At 47.2% G+C, this 22590-nt stretch overlaps 1 protein-coding gene across 2 annotated transcripts in view; it reads right to left on the reverse strand.

Annotated features, from left to right (window-relative positions):
* FSTL5 (follistatin like 5) overlaps nucleotides 1–22590 on the reverse strand; it is a 2973258-nt gene that overhangs the window by 1838933 nt on the left and 1111735 nt on the right. The gene's annotated exons all lie outside the window — the stretch shown is intronic.

Here is a 22590-nt window from a genome sequence, read left to right on the forward strand (position 1 = left end):
AGGGGGCCCCTGACCCATTGAAGGCAGGAACGCTAGAGACCAACCCCGTTTTTAATATACCAACTAGGAACCAGAAAAAACTATTTCGCCCATTAGTTAGATATTTTTAATTCACCCACTCCACCTACACCACCGCACTACATGTAGTCACTCACAACAAGTGCTCCTACATAATGTTGCAAGTCGTAGCACGCACCAACCCGCAGAGGGTTGGGATGGCCCCTATGATGAAGCATGTCACCGTGGGGAAACCCTGGTGAGGGAGGGGACTCAAGAAAGGACATTTCCTTTCTTGACAGTTTTTCTGACTCTGACTGAGCGGAAAACCTTTTTACTTATTTTTTACTAGCTAGGTTCTTTAGCCGAGATTGCGGATTTCTGTGGGTCTAGTCTAGAGTTTAGTCATGGTTTGGGTGGTGATACCTGTGTAGAAGGAGTTACCATAGCTTAGACTGCAGGTGATGAGAGCATGTGTGAAAGTTCACCTGGTGTTGGGTGGGAGCCATCTGAAGACCTTACTGAGCATTCAGAGGGCAAGGAAGCAAGCGGAGGAGACAACACTGACCTGCTTCTTCATGGATAGATGGTTGTCAAGGATGATACTGAGTTGCAGCATGTTCAGTGGGTTTGGGGTTTGAGCCCAGCTCAGGTGTCCACTATTAGTTGTTCCACACAGGCTATCCTTGTCTTTCCCAAAGATGAGTGCTTCTGTCTTGTCAGTGTTGCGTTTGAGACATTTGTTCATCCAGGCAGCTAAGTCTGTCATGCATTTTTGAAACTTGTCCTTGGTGGACTTTGGGTCATTGGTCAGGGAAAGGATGAGTTGGGTGTCGCTGTCTAGGAGATGATGATGAGTCTGTGACTCTTGACGATGTTTTGGCCAGGGGTGTCATGTATACGTTGGAGAGGGTTGGACTGTGGGATGAGCCTTGAAGCACACCACAGCTAGAGAGGGAGGATGGCCTTCTGCATTCTTCCTGTGAAGTTTGATTTGAGGGCTGCTCCTTGGATTCCTATCTGGTCGAGTCTGTTGATCAGTGTGTGGTGGCATACAGTGTCAAAATCTGCTGAGAGGTCAATAAGGTTAAGGGCTGCTGTTTCTCCATGGTCTAGCATCATTCTGATGTTGTCCTTGGTTGGACTAGGGCTATCTCAGTGCTGTGATTTGCTCTGAAGCAGGATTGGCAGGGGTCCAGAAGGTTTTATATCTCCAGATGTTTAGTGAGCTGGATGTTGAGGGCTTTTTCAATCAGCATTCTCTCTTCAAAGTGAAAAAAATATATATTTGTATTAAAAAGGACATTAGTTTGCTGTGGTCCCTCAGTGGTCCGTTTATGACTCTGTATACTCTGACACTGCAAAACAATGCCACAGCAAATGTGCCTTTTCAATAAAATACACGGATTGGCCTTACTTTTTTGGCTCATTTATCATTCCCTTAAGGCAATGGAAACAAAAATGCACAAGTGGATTGGAAGCTAAAAGTACATACGGATGACAAAATATATTTACAAATTCCACACTAGAATAAAGTGTAGCGCAGTAAATATTTACTGTTGTGCTCTAGTTGGACTGCAGTTTTAAAGTACTGCAGGAACATGGAAAGTGCATTGCGATGTATGAACACCTACTTTTATGAACTACCTAACACAAAAGAGTGCATAGTAACCCCTCATGGCTATGTGCTTTTATATAAAAGGAGAACATGATAGATATTAGGGAAAAGAATGTCACTCACAGAAGACAATTGCAATAATCTGTGCTATCTTGTATAGAAAAAGTTAAACTTTCCAGAAAATGATAGTTATGAATATCATTTTCTTGTTAGTAACATTGCCTATGAAAATCACAGAGCTTTCATTCAAACATATTTCCTATTTGTTATTTAAAATCAAATTTAATGGTGAAAATAGATGTTTGGCTAATATAATTGAAAGCAATGTTTAAAAATTGCATCTTGTACTATTTGAGAGTGAAGTGGTTTGGAAACGGCTTGCTTAGTTGCCCAGCTTCAGACACTGATATACATCCCAGAAGGGCGGGCAAACACTGTCCTCTTGGATGGCAGTGAGCTTGTCACTAGCTTGTCACTAGGAGAATGGCGTGGTGGCTCTAGTTATGAAGTATGTATTACTGGGAAGGAGAAAAGAAATAGTTGGCAACACAAAGGGGGCCTTTACAGATACATATTTTGAAGAGGTAATCCTAAAAATGAATCTCAGGAGCTGTAATAATTCATGCTCATAGCCACCATCGAAATTCTGTCTGTGCTTGTATTAGCAGAGACAACCAGTTCAGTCACTAGGGGATTATCTCATCTCCATATGACAGTGACTTCAAGTAAAGACAACACTTCTGCGGATGGAGGAACACCACGATCATTATGGATGAGTGACTCTGGGAAGGCTTGTGGTAAACTGACAAAGAAAATGATGGGGAAGGAGGATGGGTTTTGGAGCGTATGTTGCCAGTGTTGGATATAGAAACGTCCAATAGCAGGAGAGGAAAGCACACATCCCAACTTAAAAGCAGTCTTTCTTGCACTTCTCATACTGATTGACCCACATATGTAGGGGAAGTTATTGGAGAGTTTTTAGAGGATTGGGCATGTGAGACTGGGACGTTCAGACACCTAAATTCTGCCAAATGTTATTGAGGATGAAGGAGGCTTGTAAAAAAAAGCAAAACGTGCAGAAATTGGCACACTAAATGCTGATTCTGCATCTTATGCTTTATTTTCAAATTGAAAACTCTGAAAAGGAAGTGTTTACCAAGTATGGTAAATACCTTACCATAGGTAAGTGGTATCTTTCCTACTAGGAGTCGGCAGAATGTTACGTTCCACTCATGGAATTGGCAGAATGTTGGACACTCCACATTACTCTTTAACAAAGAGTTCTGGCAAAATTCTGCCAATCCCCACATGGCAGAATCTTTCTCCTGCAAGGCTCCAGATGATGTGAGCTTGTGAACATGAGCGAGATTTGGCATTCCCTAGCACAATCTTCTAAAGTGGGGGTTGCTGGTGTTCACGAGCAGTCATGGGGCTTCTGTTTGAGTGCATCTGCTGCCGCTCTTGCACAATGCATGATGCAGTTCGCGCTGATTTTCGTGGTGCTAAATTGCAGTGTGAGCTGCATATTTTACAACTGTTGGAGCAAATCTGTGGAATATCACAGAGTTATCTGTAACTCTGTGGAGTGAAACTCCATGTATTCCAACCAACCCTATTTCTTACCTTGTTTGGTAAATATCCAATCCTGTTGTGCCCATCTTGCAATGAGGGTCCTAGTTGTTTGGGTATATCTGAGTTTAAGACATTTCTCTGAAGAATTGTCTGCTGCTTATGCCAAAGCTACTAGGGATGAAGATGATGGATATTATTATTATTATTATTATTATTATTATTAAGACTAATACTATTATTATTATTTATTGTTTTCCCATCTGAAAGTTTGCAGCTTGTGTATGCAGAAAAAAATGAATGCAACTTTTGTGATTAAATAATATTTTTCAGGAATGCTCGAAAACAACAGCAAATCACAAATGATATTATCTGGTCTAAGGCAACAATTTCAATTTAATGATAACAGAATCAGGGAAAGGCTCCCGGAAACCCTTCCAGACCTGAAAATGTTAGTTTACACTGATATAAACTCTGTGAACTGCATATTAGTTTGCCCGCCTGTTAACATGCAATCTGATGTTCCAGACATTGGTACAGATAGCTCTCTCTTTTTTCCTAGGTCTTGCAGAAAGTGATAGCAAAAACAATTACTAGTGTATTATTATATTTAGCTACAGTAATTGTGTTTAGAATTGGAAAGTACCAAAATGAGTGACACTACTCCCCCCCCCCCCCCCACATGCATCCAAACTTTTCATTAAAGTTGACATTTTGGTTTCAAATGTATTCTGAGTTAGTTTGACTGCTTAATTCCAGGTCACTTCTGACACTGTTTCTAGTCCTGAGCTTGACGACTACAATTCATTGTTTCCAGGTATGCCACTTGGATATCAGAAAAAAAAGAATAACACACCCGGAGTACATCACATGAAAGCCCTGGACTGAAACCGCTGTGCGTAATGACTTGAAGGAAGGTAAAAAGACTGAAATACAAGTCTGAAATATAACAGCAAAAGTCACATGTTTTTTGTCAGAAAACAAAGAAACGTGATATTAAAAGACTGCATACCAAAGTCAACATATTCCGAAGAGAACTATGCAATACGATGTTTTTCGGAAACATTGTTGCAAAGCAATCGAGTCTATATAAACTCAATTTTCCTTATGTTTAAGTAATAGTACTGTAAACAAAAGACGTTTAATACTAATGTAATTAATTTACATGTCACTTGCATATGGAAATCTGATGTTGAGATTAACATGTAGCCATTATTCATAATACCTAGAATAAGGCAAAATATTAAATATTTGTCAATTGTAGGAAAGTGGAGTATTACGTAGTGAGGCTGGTTAGGCTTCACTATGCAATACTCTCATAAAGCCCCATAAAGGTCCTTTGGATTAACACTAATACATCTCTAACTTAGTCCTAATAGAGTGGCACAGAGCAGTCATCCTTTTGCTAGAGGAATATGTGTTAAGCATTTCGGAATACCCACACGGATGATGAATAACGGACACAACTCGAAAGAAGTCTGACACCAACCTGTAAACATAAAGCTGATGTTTATATAAATTCAGACATTACAATGAACACAATGGGATGAGTATAACCAGAGGTCTGGATTTCAGAAAGGAAAATAAATTAATGTACTTCACTACTGCAAAACTTTAATATTGTGGTCAATGGAGGAAACCACTAGTTACAAAAGATCACTTAGGTCGAGTCCAGTGGAAACCACTGGGGGGTTAAAGTGATGTGGGTATCAGGAACAGGCCATGTCAGTCAGTTAAATTGTATGTGGCTTGTAAGGCCCAGGTGCAGAGTTGTCCTGGCTGTCCCTGGTGATGAAGTGTAAGCCACAGATTTGAGGTTTTACTGCTTTGACAGTGCTGGTGAGGAAATGGGTGCAAAAACTGCACAACAGGACCACTGAGGCAGCGGGTTGAAGATGCTGTTGGGTTCTCTAGAGGCACAGTGTTTTACAAAGGTAGTAGTAGCTGGACTGAAACACACTAGGATTGGCAGTGGTAAGCTCAACTTGGAAATACTTTGACATCCTGGAGTCTAGAGTAAAACAGTAGACGCCTAAAACTTGTTGGAGGGCAGGACTACGTTTTCAACAATGCACTCTCATGGTGAGAGCAAATTGGAGTTGGAGCAGTTTGCATTGCTCATGCAGTCTGCAATTGCAGGACAGCTGTCATCTGTTTACATGGGTCACGCAGGGTGCCACAATCAGTGCTTCATGCCCTGGTGACCCCTTTAATTCACATGCCCTAGGTATTCCTTGTTCCACTTACCAGGAACTCAAAAGGGGGTTGCTCCAATTGACGATGTCCTTGGCAATTGGGGTCACTAATTCACAAATATCAGATTTACAGAGAGAGCACTGGCACTGGGGCCTGGTTAGCAGGCTCCGATGCAGTTTCTGAGTCCTAACCATCAGTATTGGGCTACAAGTGTGAGGCTAACTATATAAAAAGGGCACGTTTCTACATCGATGCTGTAATATATGTCTAAGCAAGTAAGGTATATACCAAGACAAAAGTATAACCTAAAATACATATTATTTAAAGTACAGGAAATTTTAAATATTCAATGCTACACAAGTATGTTCTGAGGAGGGTAGAAACTGTCAATTAATGATAGCTCTACCTTCCACATCTCCAATGGTCCAACCACCATAGTAGGTATATATCCATGGAAGATCTCCGACTGAGAAAGATGACTCTGTAACAGGGTCCTCCAAAAGGAGGGGTATACTCAGCAAGTAATGGCCACTATTCAGTGAGTAGTCTTCCACCATGATGCTCATTACAAGTAACCTGGCAGTAAGGCATTGTAGTAATAAACAAATGATTACTAATACCAGTCAGAAATATTGCACCATACCCGGGACACTATGAGTTTTAATGTCTGGAGTGGGGAACAGATTTAGTGCCACTCACAGATTTATGCATGCTTTTTTCAACATATTTCTGCCAAATGTATGACCCTATTTCTCCCTGTTATTGGCAGGCACTTAATCTCTCAAAATACTGGGCTTGGAGATTACCTCATTGTTTTTGTTGAGGCCCGAAGTCTGTAGAGGAAGCTGTGGAAGACTAAGATGGAAATGATGATGGAGGTTCACCAAAAATACACCTAGTTGGAATTATATACAAATAAAAAACACCTTGCAGGGAAAGGAGACAAGACAAGGGGTATAAACAATGTAACCTACTTTGTGGTAACATTCTCAGTATCGAAAGTTGTTGACAGAAATTCCACGGTCTGACACTGGCATCAGAACAACTTTCACCAGAATTTAAAAAACGAAAGTGGATCCTACTAACAAAGAAGAATCCATTTCAGAAAACTCAAAATATAGTAGAACCACTGGGATATTTGTATGTACCACCATGGACATCTATAATTCTACATGAAGTAGTAGGGAGGAGAGAACCTCTGCATTAAATCAACAGTGGTTATGGAGCAAAGCAACACTCATAAAACAATTCTCAGAATACACAGTAATTCAGATACTTCATTGAGCATAACTAAACATGGACTTCACCAGTGGGTAAGCATCTGAACCATACACATCAATGAATATTATTAACATGTGACAGAGTGTGACAAATTGGATTGTTGGTTGAGTGTCTTGCAAACCCTGCTCAAGCAACAGCCACAGTCATGTAGGGTGAACCACAAAAGCCACTAAATGAACCGGTGCTTAACCCTGGGTGGGTTGACACAAAAGCAGTCAGGCTTAACTTAGAGGCAACATTTACATTATTTATGCAGCTCAAAGTAATAAAGTGAAAGCACAGCACTAAAATAATCCCACACCAATTTATAAAAATAAAGTCCATTTTAATAAATTATTTGACACAAAAACGGCAAACATTTATTTAACTGAACTGGAGTTATGAATTTTTATTGTTTAGGGAAACAACTAGTGCCTAAAAGATCAAAGTGCCAATTGCTTGATTCTAGTCATGCAAGACTGGGTCAGAGTAAAAAATGTATCCAAAGGTCCAGAAGTGTACTAAAGATGTGGTGTTTGAGGCGCAATGTTTATATCAAGTGTCCTTCCTCTAAAAGGTGAGAGAAGCTTCTAGATGTTTTCTTTTGAAGTCCCCAGGCATCCTGCTTTCCCAATCCTGGCTTCAGACGGATTATAGGGGGAATGCAGCCCTTTGTGTGGAGGCAGGACACAGCCTATTCAAGTATAAGTGGGGCTGTCCGCTGCTCCGCCCTCCCACCTTGCCAGTGATGACCCATTCAGGCTCATCATAGCTCTCTATTGTGTGAGACTGTCTAAGAGGAATACACAAAGCTAGACACAGTCATATGATGGAGGGGTAGGCCAAAGGCACTATATAGCTGAGGCAGAAAGAAGCTAAGTTTATAACTTGGCATTTTTTAAATTGTAATTTAAAATCTCACTTTACCATAGGAACACTTTTCAGTACAATTCCAAAGACAAAAAATGTGAACTGGTTACCTATTCCCATTTGTAAATTACAGCTTATTAAATGTAAGAAGGTAACTGCAGTATTATCCCAAAGCAGAGGTAGGCCTTGCAGTAGAGAAAAATTAATATAAGAGCTTTTCACTACCAAGACATGTAAAACATAAAATTACAAGCTCTACTTTTAAAATGTACTGCACCCTGCCCTCCGGGCTGTCCAGAGCATAAGCTAGGGGTGACACATATGCATTAAAAAAGAATGTCAAAATGGCACTTTAAAATTGCACACACAGATTGCAATGGCAGGCCTTGGACATGTTTAAAGGGTTGCTTGAGGGGGTGGCACAAACGGTGCTGCAGGCCCACTACTAGCATTTGATTTAAAGGCCCTAGGCATGTGGCATACAACTTTACTTGGGACGTAAAAGTAAATTAAATATGTCAATTAGGTGTGAGACAATTATGCCATGTTTTAGGGAGTGAGCGCAAGCACTTTAGCACTGATTAGCAGTGGTAAAGTGCACAGAAACCTAAAGCTAACAAACACAACTTCCAGCAAAATAGGACGGTGAAGGCAAAAGATTTTGGGGAAGACCACTCTATGGTTGACAGGGCAAACACCAAACACTGAGAAATTGCAAATGATATAGAAATGTCCTTCAACACACTGACTCTACTCGATAAAAAATGGGAATGTGGTGTATGAAAGCAATATCACAGAGGCATTGTAACAAAGTACTGCATTAAGCTCTGCAGTTAAAACTATACATCATATACAAATCTCACAGGTCACCAGAAGATCTGTAAAGCACTGCAGCCACATTGGAGGACTATCATGCAGAGAGATAGTTAAGGCACTAGTGAAAAATCAGGTACTAGAAGTCAGCCCATCCTGCTGGACATTGACCACTTCCTGGGACAAAGGGAAACGTTAATGGCTGAGACCTAGGTAAATCACTTAGTGCCTCATTTACAAAGAATTGGCGTAGGGCAGTGGCACAAATCATTTTGCTGTGCTGCCCTATGCAAATTCGAAATGGCAGGAATGCATCGTATTTACAAAATACAGTGTATTCCTGTCGTTTCAGGCAGTGCTAGCACACAATTTGCAGCTGAGCGCCAACTGAGTCACCCTTGCACCACTGTGCAATGGTATTTGTTCTGTTGGTATGATTGTTTTTGTGTGCAGGAAGGGGCACCTTCCAGCATGGAAATAACGTGGAGGAGGAAAAAACAAGGAGAAATGTAAACATTTCTCGTTAAGCCTGTTCTGGGGATGCATACTTTGTTGTCGCTGCCCCAGGTTTACATGATGTTGTAAATATGGGACAGTGTCAAATTCCATGGGTGTTGACTGGAAACCCTCATAGCAAAGCCCATGGAACGCCTCCTTAAGATAGTGTAAGGCAATGAAATGGTTTTCTCTGCCTTACTCCATATTTATGAAGCCAAGTAAAGCCACGCAGGTTGGCTTTGCGTTGCCTCATAGATATGATTGAGAGGCCTGCGCCACCGGATCATCATAAAAAGCGTCCCTCCAGTGGTGCAGGCCACTTGTAAATGAGGGCCTAAGAGTCAAGATTCAGATAGGGCTGCATAGGTCAAAGCTAGCTCACTCACTTGCAGGCAGACACAATGTAGATCAGAATGTAGTTGCAAATTCAATATATAGTATATAATATTCAATGAGTCAATCAATCAATCAATGCATTTCTAAAGCGCGCTACATACCCGTGTGGGTCTCAACGCGGCGGGTGGGGGAGGGCTCTTGGGGGGGGGGCTGCTACTGCTCGAAGAGCCAGGTCTTGAGAATTCCTCTGAAGGCTGGCAGGTCCTGGGTCTGTCGTAGGCTGGTGGGGAGAGTGTTCCAGGTCTTGGCGGCGAGGTGGGAGAAGGATCTGCCACCGGCGGGGGTTTTCCAGATGCGTGGGACTGTGGCGAGGGCGAGGTTGGCTGAGCGGAGGCTTCGGTTGGGGGTGTGGAAGCTGAGTCAGTTGTTGAGATACGTAGGTCCGCTGTTGTGTAGTGCCTTGTGTGCGTGGATGAGGAGCTTGAAGGTGATCCTCTTTTTCACCGGGAGCCAGTGAAGGTCTCTCAGGTGGAGTGTGATGTGGTTGAGCCGGGGGACGTCGAGGATCAGTCGTGCCGAGGCTTTCTGGATTTGTTGTAGTCGTTTCAGGAGCTTGGTTGTTGTTCCTGAGTAGAGGGCGTTTCCATAGTCCAGTCTGCTGGTGACGAGGGCATGGGTGGCGGTTTTCCTCGTGTCGGGGGGTATCCATTTGAAGATCCTGTGGAGCATTCTGAGGGTGTTGAAGCAGGAGGCGGAGACGGCGTTGACTTGTCTGGTCATTGAGAGGGTGGAGTTGAGGATGACCCCCAGGTTGCGTGCGTCGTCTATGGGTACCGGGGCTGTGCCTAGCGATGTGGGCCACCAGGAGTCGTCCCAGGCTCATGGGGTGGTTCCGAGGATGAGGAACTCCGTCTTGTCTGAGTTCAGTTTCAGTCTGCTGTCCTTCATCCAGTCGGCTACGGCCTTCATTCCTCTGTGGAGGTTGGCTTTGGCGGTCTTCGGTGAGGGAGATGATCAGCTGGGTGTCGTCAGCGTAGGAGATGATGTTGAGGTTATGTTGTCTTGAGACGTTGGCGAGTGGTGCCCTGTAGATATTGAACAGCGTCGGTGTAGGAGAGTAGGGTCTGCTATCCTATGGTCACCCCAAATTTTTGCTTTTTGCTTCACTGGTTTCTGACTTAATGTGGCTGTGGGCCTGCTAATCAGACCCACAGCCTGCTGTTCTCTCTCTAAATTGATGCCAATGCACTTTAGGTGTATTACGAATTGGAACTGGTTCACCTTATGAGCCCCTGTAATAGTGCACCCTAGGTGCCCAGGGCATAGGTGTATCCAAGGCCTACCAGGGGCTGCAGCACGTATTGTGCCACCCCTGGCCTGGCCTCCATCTTTGACACAACTGGCTGATCACTCAGCTGGGGTAAGTCGGTGTAACCACCTCTTACTTAGGTACAGTATGTCTGTGCCTAACCCTAAACTGGACACATATGTTCCTATCAGCCACTCCTATGGAAGGCCTCATCAATCCTGGAGGCAGAGTGCTTGGAAATATGTGAGATGGTGCTCTGGCATGAGCTGAGCCTGTCTGCAGCTGTCGGGAACAACTCCCTAAGCTGTTCCGGGATATTGCCATACCATATACTCTTAAGTGCATTATAATCCTCGCGGTTAAATGCTAACTTTGGTTTGGCTTTATCAAAACATGTCGAGTAAGGTGTCATACGAATTGGAATACTATCCCCTCGCCAATTCTGGCGACGGGGATAGCATTCCACCCTTCTAGAGGGACACGACATGTGCGTAGCCTTAACCCCGGTTAAAGTTAAACAGAGCCTCAGCTTCACAAAATGGACGCTGCCACCACAGACACAAGTCTGGCCTCCTGCTGCTGACCGAAACTCGGCAGATGGTGGCCTGGACAAAGGGTTTCCTGCCTTGGGAGGTGCGAGCACCACCCCAGACAGGATTTTGTGTATTAGGTAGGACAGGGCTGAAAAGAATCAGACATGCCCGGGGCACACAAGGTGTCCCCGTGCATAGGCCAGTCCAAACCGGTTCTGGGGCCTTCCAGCCCCAGTCCTGGCGCGGAGCTGGACAAAGGAAAGGGGGTGTAACCGCCCCCCTTCCTGGTTCCTCCCAGAGGAGGGACCTAGTAGGTGATCCACCCCCAGTTTGGGAATAAGAGGGGGAGCAGTGCCATTGCACGGCAGATCATCCCGAAATCAACTTAAAACTAAGAAGAAGACTGGACTTCGACATTCTGCTGCACAGAAGACCGAAGAAGAATCTCCCTTGTGGCCAAGGAGTGACCACCCTGTGAACACAGGTACCAACCAGCGACTCGACGTCTGCTTTGCCGCCGCCTCCCGCCGGAGACCGAGCCCAGAGCCCGACAAGAACCAGACTCCCAGACCTCTCAGAGCCCGATCCACAGTCCCTGCGAAGAAGGGACCCGTGGAGGCACCGAGCGACGTGGGACCGGACCTCTTGAAAGACACCCGACAAGCTGACTGCGCAGCTTCTGAGGCATCCTCGACGTTGTGCTTTGGGGATTGAGAACCCCCACCACCGAGCAGCCCTTGCACCGAAGATCAGCCCTCCAGCATCTCCACGATCTGCGTGGGGCCCTTTTGCATTGTGCCACTCGACGCGCCATCCCGGCCACTAGCCAAGCGGCCAGCGGCCATCTTGGCGACGAACCCGAAGATTTAAACAGCAGGTCTGGTTGCTCCAGACCTACCCAAGCTCCTGTGAAAAGGAGCACCCGCTCTGACCTTGCTGGTCCGAGTGAACAGCATCTTTCAACTTCTGCGTGGCTTGCATTTGCCAAGGCCTGTTTGCTCCGATCAGGTCGCCGACACCGCCAACAGCGAGAAGCCTACGTGGGACAGCTCGTGACCAACTCCTGGACGTCCTCGACCCCGGGTATCCACGTGGCTGCAGAAAGAAGCTACCCGACAACGCCTGTTTGCACCCGACATCACCTGGTTCCACTCTGGTTCCACGGCAGTCACTGGCTAGTGACTTTGAACACTGTCCCCTCTGCTTTCAGGTCTTCACATCTACAGATCCACCCTTGGATCCACCGGAACTCTTCTCATCGAGCCGCCTGCAGCATCTCCTGCTCCAAGCACCATCGACCAGCGTGACGAAACCCGACACATCTTCGACCCTGTGCACCCGCTTCCTGTGGGTGAGGTAACTCAGCTCCGCCGGTGCTCCTGCACTGGTACACATCCCAAGGGCCTGTGTTTTAAGTTTCAGCTCCGTAGGTCACTCGGAAGGTTCCTAACTTTCTAACTTTGTGCTTTTTACGCACCATAGACTTTGTATTGAGAAGTGCGTGCACTTTGGACACTGCACCCGAGTCCCGTGGGCCTTTCCCGACTTAGCTAACTCCAGTCTCGAATAGCTCCAGCGATTCCCAAGGCCCTAGGCCTCTTCACTTTCCTTTAGGTATCTCTTATACCACTTATTTAGTATATGGTTTAGGTGGCCCCTAGGGCTCATCCATATTGTGCAACTTTTGTGTATTTTAAACTGTCTTGTGATTTTACGCTTGTGCTTCTGTGCTCATAAAGAGTCCAGGGGATTTTAATAGTTAATAAATCAATATATATTTTCAATATATATCTGTGTGGTGTCCCTTTCATTTGGTATTCAAGGGGGTTGTGTATGGTATAACAGCTGGCTTCACATGCCTTTCAGAGTTTAGCCTAAGACTGCTTTGTCCACGTTACCACTAGGATAACTGGTCTACAAGGTTGAATTACAACCATCATCATAAGGGTTGCTTGGCATGGTACAAAGTGATCACTAGAACTAGTGAGCATTATATACCAGGCCAACTTCTCACATTGGTGAGCAGCGGATTGGGATCTGAGCTTGCTGTTGTTTTACCATTACAATCTTTGAGATTATCATTTGAAAGATCATACAGGTACCTGCTAGGTACATATAAAACAAGACTAGTATACTTAAGTTCTACTGAACTTAGTTGTTGTAGAGCAAAGGGAGTAGCACACCCTAGCTACAACTACTAGATAGGTTTAGTAGGTAAACACCAGTGTAGGTAGATTGCAACACATCCACCCACACTAGAGCAATGTCTGGAACAGAGGGGTCCAGTGGACTTACTCCTGTTGAGAGTGACCCTCCAAGGGCACCATCCCAGTTTGCTATTTTTCCCTTTAAGGAATTAAGACAGCTTTGTGTCTTAAGGGGTCTGAAGACAGGGCCTTCCCCTACTACAGACCACCTAAGAGAGCTCTTGGATCAGTCTGAGGCTCTAAAGACCTCTAAAGCAAACCCCACAGGGAATGCTGAAGGAGGCCATCCTTCAGAGGATGACACTGTAGACACCCCTACCCCTATCATCCTAGTAGATGAGGAAGCCTCCACCACTGGAGCTCCTCAGGTAGATGAAGAGGAAGAAGAAGAAGAGGAGGAGGAGGTGGAAAGCAGTGAGTCAGATGATGACAGAGATAGTCAGGTGCTGGTCAGTAGACTGAACCAGGCTAACTTAAGTCAACTTGGGAATGAATCAGGTAACAACCCATTCAGACCCCCAGGTGGACTTAACCAGGGCCATAGGAGGAGAAGGCATCACTCAGGTGAATCCAATACCTCCCATGTCTCTAGAGGCTCTCATGGTCACTCCAGAAAGGAGATGACTAGCCCTCAGAGAAGGGAGCATGAGGCCAAGATGAGAGAGGCTGAGCTTAGGATCCAGAGGCAAGAGTTAGAGGTTGCCCTGGCTAAGGAGAAACTTGCTAGAGCAAGACAGCCTAGAGAGAGTGGGGTAATAGAACCCACTGGTGGCAGCAATATCCACAAGGATAAAGACAGGTCTTTTGATAATAGAAACCTGAGTAAGATTGTGCCCCCCTACAAAGCTGGGGATGACATCCATAAATGGATTACTGCAATGGAGAGAGCCTGCAGAGTACAGCAGATCCCTCAGGAGCAGTGGGCAGCAATCTTGTGGCTCTCCTTTGAAGGTAGAGGCCGAGACAGACTCCTCACAGTTAGTGATGGGGATTCTAGAAACTACCTGGTCCTGAAGAGTGCTCTGATTGATGGGTTAGGCTTAACCACTGAACAGTACAGGTTAATGTTCAGAGATACCCAGAAGACACAGACTCAGGACTGGTCTGAATTTGTTGAGTGTGCCACTAAGGCTCTGGAGGGATGGTTGCTGGGAAGTAAGGTTACAGACTATGAAGGATTGTACAATTTGCTGATGAGAGAACAAATTTTAAATAATTGTCAGAACCAGCAGTTGCATCAACATTTGGTTGACTCAGATTTGACCTCTCCCCAAGAATTGGGAAAGAGGGCAGATAAATGGGTAAGAACCAGAGTTAAGCAAAAGAACCAGAACCAGAACCAGGGTGGTGACCAGAAGAAAACAGACCAGAAGGGTGGGGAGCAGAAAGCTAAAGACCAGAAGTCTTCAACAGGGCCCCAAACTGAGACAGAGGGTGGGTCCCAAACTTCCAAGAAGAAGAAGAAAGAAGGTCAGAAGAAACCCTGGTGTAAAACTTGTAAGAACACCTCTCACTGGACAAGTGAGTGTAAAAAGGGTGGAGCCCCCAACACTGCAGCCCCTAAGGCACCTGCACCCACTAGTACAGTTAGCAGTGTTGGTCCTCAAGCCAAGGGTTTAGTGGGAATCACTTTGGGAACTGAAGGAGATTCTGACCTAGTCAGAACCCTTACACAGGCTGTTCTGGTTTGTGAAGGGGACATAGATTTGACCCCTGACATAAGTCCCAGTAACCTGGGCAAATACAGACAGACACCTTTGATTAACAACAAAGTGGCTCAAGCTTACAGGGACACATGTGCCAGTGTCACTATGGTGACACCTAACTTTGTGGACCCTGGACAATACATGCCAGGCGATGATTACCTGGTGACCAATGCCAGCAATGTCACTACTACACATAGTGTGGCACTTGTTAACTTTTCCTGGGGAGGGGTAACTGGCCTAAAGAAAGTTGTGGTTAGTGCTGATCTCCCAGTAGAATGTTTGTTGGGCAATGACCTGGAGAACTCTCTATGGTCAGAAGTTGAGTACAGGACTCATGCAGAGATGTTAGGGATATCATCACATGTCCTTGCTGTGACCAGGTCACAGGCCAAAAAGTGCCTCTCTGAACCTCAGGTCTTGGATCCTGGAACAATGGACCAAGTACCTCCCAAGAAGAAGAACAGGAGGGTTAAGGCTGCGCCTTCCCAACTGCCTACAAGTGAGGATCAGGCTTCACAGGAAACTGATCTTGAGACCCCTGAAGGAACTGTCCCTGAAGAACTTGAACCTGATCAGGTTGAGTTTCTGGGGACAGGGGGACCTTCTAGGGCAGACTTGGGGCAGGCTCAGTTAACCTGTCCTTCTCTTGAACCCCTCAGACAGCAGGCTGCTGCTGAGGCTGCTGGGAATGCTCAAGGTGCCCATAAAGTATATTGGGACGATGGACTCCTTTATTCAGAGGCTAGAGACCCCAAGCCTGGTGCTACCAGGAGGTTGGTTATACCTCTGCAATTTAGGGGCTTCCTACTCACCTTGGCTCATGATATTCCTTTAGCAGGACACCTAGGCCAGAACAAGACTTGGGACAGGCTTGTCCCTCACTTTCACTGGCCTCACATGTCTGAAGACACCAAGGAGTTTTGTCGCTCCTGTGAAACCTGCCAAGCCAGTGGTAAAGCAGGTGGAACAACAAAGGCCCCCCTGATACCACTACCGGTGGTGGGGGTTCCCTTTGAAAGAGTGGGGATTGATATTGTTGGACCAATGGATCCCCCTACAGCATCTGGGCACAGATTCATACTGGTGGTAGTGGATCATGCCACCAGGTACCCAGAGGCAATTCCCCTTAGGACCACAACAGCTCCTGTTGTGGCCAGGGCCCTACTTGGAGTTTTCTCCAGAGTGGGGTTTCCTAAGGAGGTAATATCAGATAGAGGTACCAACTTCATGTCTGGATATTTGACAGCTATGTGGAAGGAATGTGGTGTAAACTACAAGTTCACCACTCCTTATCACCCACAATGCAATGGGCTTGTTGAGAGATTTAACAAGACCCTAAAGGGCATGATTAAAGGATTACCTGAAAAGCTCAGGCGAAGATGGGACATCCTTCTGCCCTGCCTTTTGTTCGCTTACAGAGAGGTCCCTCAAAAGGGGGTTGGCTTCAGCCCCTTTGAATTGTTGTTTGGGCACCCTGTAAGAGGACCCCTGTGTCTTGTGAAGGAAGGATGGGAGTTACCTCTCAAAAAGCCTAAACAGGACATAGTGGACTATGTACTTGGTCTCCGCTCCAGGATGGCAGAGTACATGGAAAAGGCATCCAAAAACCTTGAGGCTAGCCAAGAATTACAAAAAGCTTGGCATGACCAAAAGGCTGTCCTTGTTGAATTTCAGCCTGGACAGAAGGTATGGGTGTTGGAGCCAGTGGCCCCAGCAGCACTCCAAGACAAATGGTCTGGACCCCATACAATTCTGGAAAAGAAGGGAGAGGTTACCTACTTGGTGGACCTAGGAACTCCCAGGAGCCCCCACAGGGTGCTCCATGTGAACAGATTGAAGGCATATGTCAGCAGGGCAGACATGGGCTTGCTCATGGCTACAGATGAGGGACAGGAGGAAGAGAGTGACCCTCTCCCAGACCTGCTCACTCAGAACCCTGAGGATGGCTCAGTTGATGGTGTGGCCTTAGGTGGCAGCCTCACTGAACATCAGCAACATGACTGCAGACAAGTTCTACAGGCATACAGGCATATGTTCTCCTTGACACCCAGTCAGACTAACTGGTGTACCCATGTGGTGGACACTGGTGACAGTCTTCCTGTAAAGAGCAAGATTTACAGGCAACCTGACCACGTCAGGGACTGTATAAAGACTGAGGTGCAAAAGATGCTGGAATTAGGTGTCATTGAGCCTTCAGAGAGCCCCTGGGCTAGCCCAGTGGTTCTGGTCCCCAAACCTCACACCAAAGATGGCAAGAGAGAGATGAGGTTCTGTGTGGATTACAGAGGACTCAATGCTGTCACCAGGACAGATGCACACCCTATTCCAAGGGCAGATGAGCTCATTGACAAGTTGGCTTCTGCCAAATACTTGAGCACATTTGACTTAACAGCTGGCTACTGGCAAATCAGGTTAGCTGAGGAGTCTAAAGCCAAGACAGCATTTTCTACCCCTAGTGGGCATTATCAGTTTGTGGTGATGCCCTTTGGTTTGAAAAATGCACCTGCCACCTTCCAAAGGTTGGTGAACCAAGTCCTCACTGGGTTGGATGACTTTTGTGCAGCTTATCTGGACGATATTGCTGTCTTTAGCTCCACCTGGGAGGATCACCTGATCCACCTGAAGGAAGTGCTTGAGGCTCTGCAGAAGGCAGGCCTCACTATCAAGGCAACAAAGTGCCAGATAGGGCAGAGCAAGGTTGTATACCTGGGCCACCTTGTAGGTGGAGGCCAAGTTCAACCACTGGAGAGTAAGATCCAGACCATCAAGGACTGGTCCCCTCCAACTACCCAGACTCAGGTCAGAGCTTTCTTGGGCCTGACTGGGTACTACAGGAAGTTTGTTAAGAACTATGGGTCCATTGTGACTCCTCTTAATGATCTGACATCCAAGAAGATGCCCAAAAAGGTTCAGTGGACAGAAATCTGTCAAAAGGCATTTGATGACCTGAAGAAGGCCATGTGCTCTGCACCTATCCTGAAGAGTCCTGACTACTCAAGAGAGTTCATTGTCCAAACAGATGCTTCTGAGTTGGGAGTGGGAGCAGTGCTTTCACAGCTTAATGTAGATGGCCAGGACCAGCCCATTGCTTTCATTAGCAGAAGGCTGACCCCCAGAGAGAAACGTTGGTCAGCTATAGAGAGGGAGGCCTTTGCTGTGGTGTGGGCCCTGAAGAAGTTGAGACCATACTTATTTGGCACTCACTTCAAGATTCAGACCGACCATAAGCCCCTCCTATGGCTTAATCAGATGAAGGGTGAAAACCCCAAACTACTCAGGTGGTCCATTTCCCTACAGGGGATGGACTTTACAGTGGAGCACCGCCCAGGGACTGACCATGGCAACGCAGATGGTCTCTCCAGGTACTTCCACTTAGAACATGAAGACACAACTGGTCAAGGTTAGTCTAATGTCCCTGCGTTTGGGGGGGGGTTATGTAGGAGAGTAGGGTCTGCTATCCTATGGTCACCCCAAATTTTTGCTTTTTGCTTCACTGGTTTCTGACTTAATGTGGCTGTGGGCCTGCTAATCAGACCCACAGCCTGCTGTTCTCTCTCTAAATTGATGCCAATGCACTTTAGGTGTATTACGAATTGGAACTGGTTCACCTTATGAGCCCCTGTAATAGTGCACCCTAGGTGCCCAGGGCATAGGTGTATCCAAGGCCTACCAGGGGCTGCAGCACGTATTGTGCCACCCCTGGCCTGGCCTCCATCTTTGACACAACTGGCTGATCACTCAGCTGGGGTAAGTCGGTGTAACCACCTCTTACTTAGGTACAGTATGTCTGTGCCTAACCCTAAACTGGACACATATGTTCCTATCAGCCACTCCTATGGAAGGCCTCATCAATCCTGGAGGCAGAGTGCTTGGAAATATGTGAGATGGTGCTCTGGCATGAGCTGAGCCTGTCTGCAGCTGTCGGGAACAACTCCCTAAGCTGTTCCGGGATATTGCCATACCATATACTCTTAAGTGCATTATAATCCTCGCGGTTAAATGCTAACTTTGGTTTGGCTTTATCAAAACATGTCGAGTAAGGTGTCATACGAATTGGAATACTATCCCCTCGCCAATTCTGGCGACGGGGATAGCATTCCACCCTTCTAGAGGGACACGACATGTGCGTAGCCTTAACCCCGGTTAAAGTTAAACAGAGCCTCAGCTTCACAAAATGGACGCTGCCACCACAGACACAAGTCTGGCCTCCTGCTGCTGACCGAAACTCGGCAGATGGTGGCCTGGACAAAGGGTTTCCTGCCTTGGGAGGTGCGAGCACCACCCCAGACAGGATTTTGTGTATTAGGTAGGACAGGGCTGAAAAGAATCAGACATGCCCGGGGCACACAAGGTGTCCCCGTGCATAGGCCAGTCCAAACCGGTTCTGGGGCCTTCCAGCCCCAGTCCTGGCGCGGAGCTGGACAAAGGAAAGGGGGTGTAACCGCCCCCCTTCCTGGTTCCTCCCAGAGGAGGGACCTAGTAGGTGATCCACCCCCAGTTTGGGAATAAGAGGGGGAGCAGTGCCATTGCACGGCAGATCATCCCGAAATCAACTTAAAACTAAGAAGAAGACTGGACTTCGACATTCTGCTGCACAGAAGACCGAAGAAGAATCTCCCTTGTGGCCAAGGAGTGACCACCCTGTGAACACAGGTACCAACCAGCGACTCGACGTCTGCTTTGCCGCCGCCTCCCGCCGGAGACCGAGCCCAGAGCCCGACAAGAACCAGACTCCCAGACCTCTCAGAGCCCGATCCACAGTCCCTGCGAAGAAGGGACCCGTGGAGGCACCGAGCGACGTGGGACCGGACCTCTTGAAAGACACCCGACAAGCTGACTGCGCAGCTTCTGAGGCATCCTCGACGTTGTGCTTTGGGGATTGAGAACCCCCACCACCGAGCAGCCCTTGCACCGAAGATCAGCCCTCCAGCATCTCCACGATCTGCGTGGGGCCCTTTTGCATTGTGCCACTCGACGCGCCATCCCGGCCACTAGCCAAGCGGCCAGCGGCCATCTTGGCGACGAACCCGAAGATTTAAACAGCAGGTCTGGTTGCTCCAGACCTACCCAAGCTCCTGTGAAAAGGAGCACCCGCTCTGACCTTGCTGGTCCGAGTGAACAGCATCTTTCAACTTCTGCGTGGCTTGCATTTGCCAAGGCCTGTTTGCTCCGATCAGGTCGCCGACACCGCCAACAGCGAGAAGCCTACGTGGGACAGCTCGTGACCAACTCCTGGACGTCCTCGACCCCGGGTATCCACGTGGCTGCAGAAAGAAGCTACCCGACAACGCCTGTTTGCACCCGACATCACCTGGTTCCACTCTGGTTCCACGGCAGTCACTGGCTAGTGACTTTGAACACTGTCCCCTCTGCTTTCAGGTCTTCACATCTACAGATCCACCCTTGGATCCACCGGAACTCTTCTCATCGAGCCGCCTGCAGCATCTCCTGCTCCAAGCACCATCGACCAGCGTGACGAAACCCGACACATCTTCGACCCTGTGCACCCGCTTCCTGTGGGTGAGGTAACTCAGCTCCGCCGGTGCTCCTGCACTGGTACACATCCCAAGGGCCTGTGTTTTAAGTTTCAGCTCCGTAGGTCACTCGGAAGGTTCCTAACTTTCTAACTTTGTGCTTTTTACGCACCATAGACTTTGTATTGAGAAGTGCGTGCACTTTGGACACTGCACCCGAGTCCCGTGGGCCTTTCCCGACTTAGCTAACTCCAGTCTCGAATAGCTCCAGCGATTCCCAAGGCCCTAGGCCTCTTCACTTTCCTTTAGGTATCTCTTATACCACTTATTTAGTATATGGTTTAGGTGGCCCCTAGGGCTCATCCATATTGTGCAACTTTTGTGTATTTTAAACTGTCTTGTGATTTTACGCTTGTGCTTCTGTGCTCATAAAGAGTCCAGGGGATTTTAATAGTTAATAAATCAATATATATTTTCAATATATATCTGTGTGGTGTCCCTTTCATTTGGTATTCAAGGGGGTTGTGTATGGTATAACAGCTGGCTTCACATGCCTTTCAGAGTTTAGCCTAAGACTGCTTTGTCCACGTTACCACTAGGATAACTGGTCTACAAGGTTGAATTACAACCATCATCATAAGGGTTGCTTGGCATGGTACAAAGTGATCACTAGAACTAGTGAGCATTATATACCAGGCCAACTTCTCACAGTCGGGCTGAGGGAGGACCCCTGTGGGACACCGCAGATGATCTCGGTGGTTTTTGAGCGGAAGGGGGGGAGGCGGACGCTCTGGGTTCTGCCGGAGAGGAAGGATATAGTCCAGGCCAGGGCCTTCGCCTGAATACCGGCGTCGTGGAGACGTGCTGCTAGGGTTCAGTGGCAGCCTTTGTCGAAGGCTGCTTATAGGTCCAGGAGGATGAGGGCAGCTGTTTCTCCTTTGTCCAGCAGGATCCTGATGTCATCAGTGGCGGCGATGAGGGTGGTCTCGGTGCTGTGGGTGCTGCGAAAACCGGATTGGGAGGGGTCCTGGATGTTATTATCTTCGAGGTAGCGAGTCAGTTGTTTGTTGACAATCTTCTCTGTTACTTTGGCTGGGAACGGGAGCAGGGAGATGGGCTGGAGCTTCTTGAGGCTGATCCGAGCCACCAAGAAATCAGCACTCAAGAATCGACTCGACAACAACGCCCATAACAGCAAGGAACTATTCAACATCGTCAAAGAATTCACCAACCCCACCGCTGCCTCAAACGACATCACTCCCTCCCAAAACCTCTGCGATTCGTTATCCTCCTTCTTCTACAACAAAATTGCCGACATACATAACAGCTTCGAAAACAGTTCCAACAAACAATCCTCTCCACCCCCCTCAGAACCTAAACCGCCCTCTAACAACCTCAGCGCAGGGAACACAATCACCACTGAAGACACCATCCGCCTCATGAATTCCATCCACTCTGGCTCGCCAACCGACCCATGTCCCCACCACATCTTCAACAAAGCAGACTCCATCATCGCACCCCATCTCTGTGATGTCATCAATTGCTCCTTCATCTCTGCTACCTTCCCCGAAAGCTGGAAACATGCCGAAGTCAGCGCCCTCCTGAAGAAACCCACAGCAGACCCCTCCGAACTTAAAAACTACCGCCCCATATCCCTCCTCCCATTCCCGGCCAAAGTCATCGAGAAAGCCGTCAACAGCCAACTCGCCGCCTTCCTCGAATCCAACAACTCCCCCTTGATCCCTCACTGTCCGGCTTTCGAGCCAAACACAGCACTGAAACCGCCCTCATCGCAGCAACAGACGACATCCGAACACTACTGGACAACAGAGAAACAGTGGCCCTCATTCTACACGACCTCTCCGCCGCCTTCGACACTGTTTGTCACAGCACGCTCATACAACGCCACAGCAACGTCGGCATAAAAGGAAAAGCCTTGGACTGGATCATCTCGTTCCTAGCCGGGAGAACGCAGAGAGTCCGACTTCCCCCCTTCAAATCAGAAGCCACCGAAGTCATCTGCGGTGTACCACAAGGATCATCACTCAGTCCCACCCTCTTCAACGTTTACATGAGCCCACTTGCCTCCATCGCGCGTCAACACAACCTAAACATCATCTCCTACGCTGACGACACCCAACTGATCCTTCGTCTCACCAAAGACCCCAACACCGCCAAAACCAATCTTCACGAAGGCATGAAAG

The sequence above is a fragment of the Lissotriton vulgaris genome, chromosome 3_1 (genome assembly GCF_964263255.1).
Source record: "Lissotriton vulgaris chromosome 3_1, aLisVul1.2, whole genome shotgun sequence".
In the NCBI taxonomy this organism is placed as follows: domain Eukaryota; kingdom Metazoa; phylum Chordata; class Amphibia; order Caudata; family Salamandridae; genus Lissotriton; species Lissotriton vulgaris.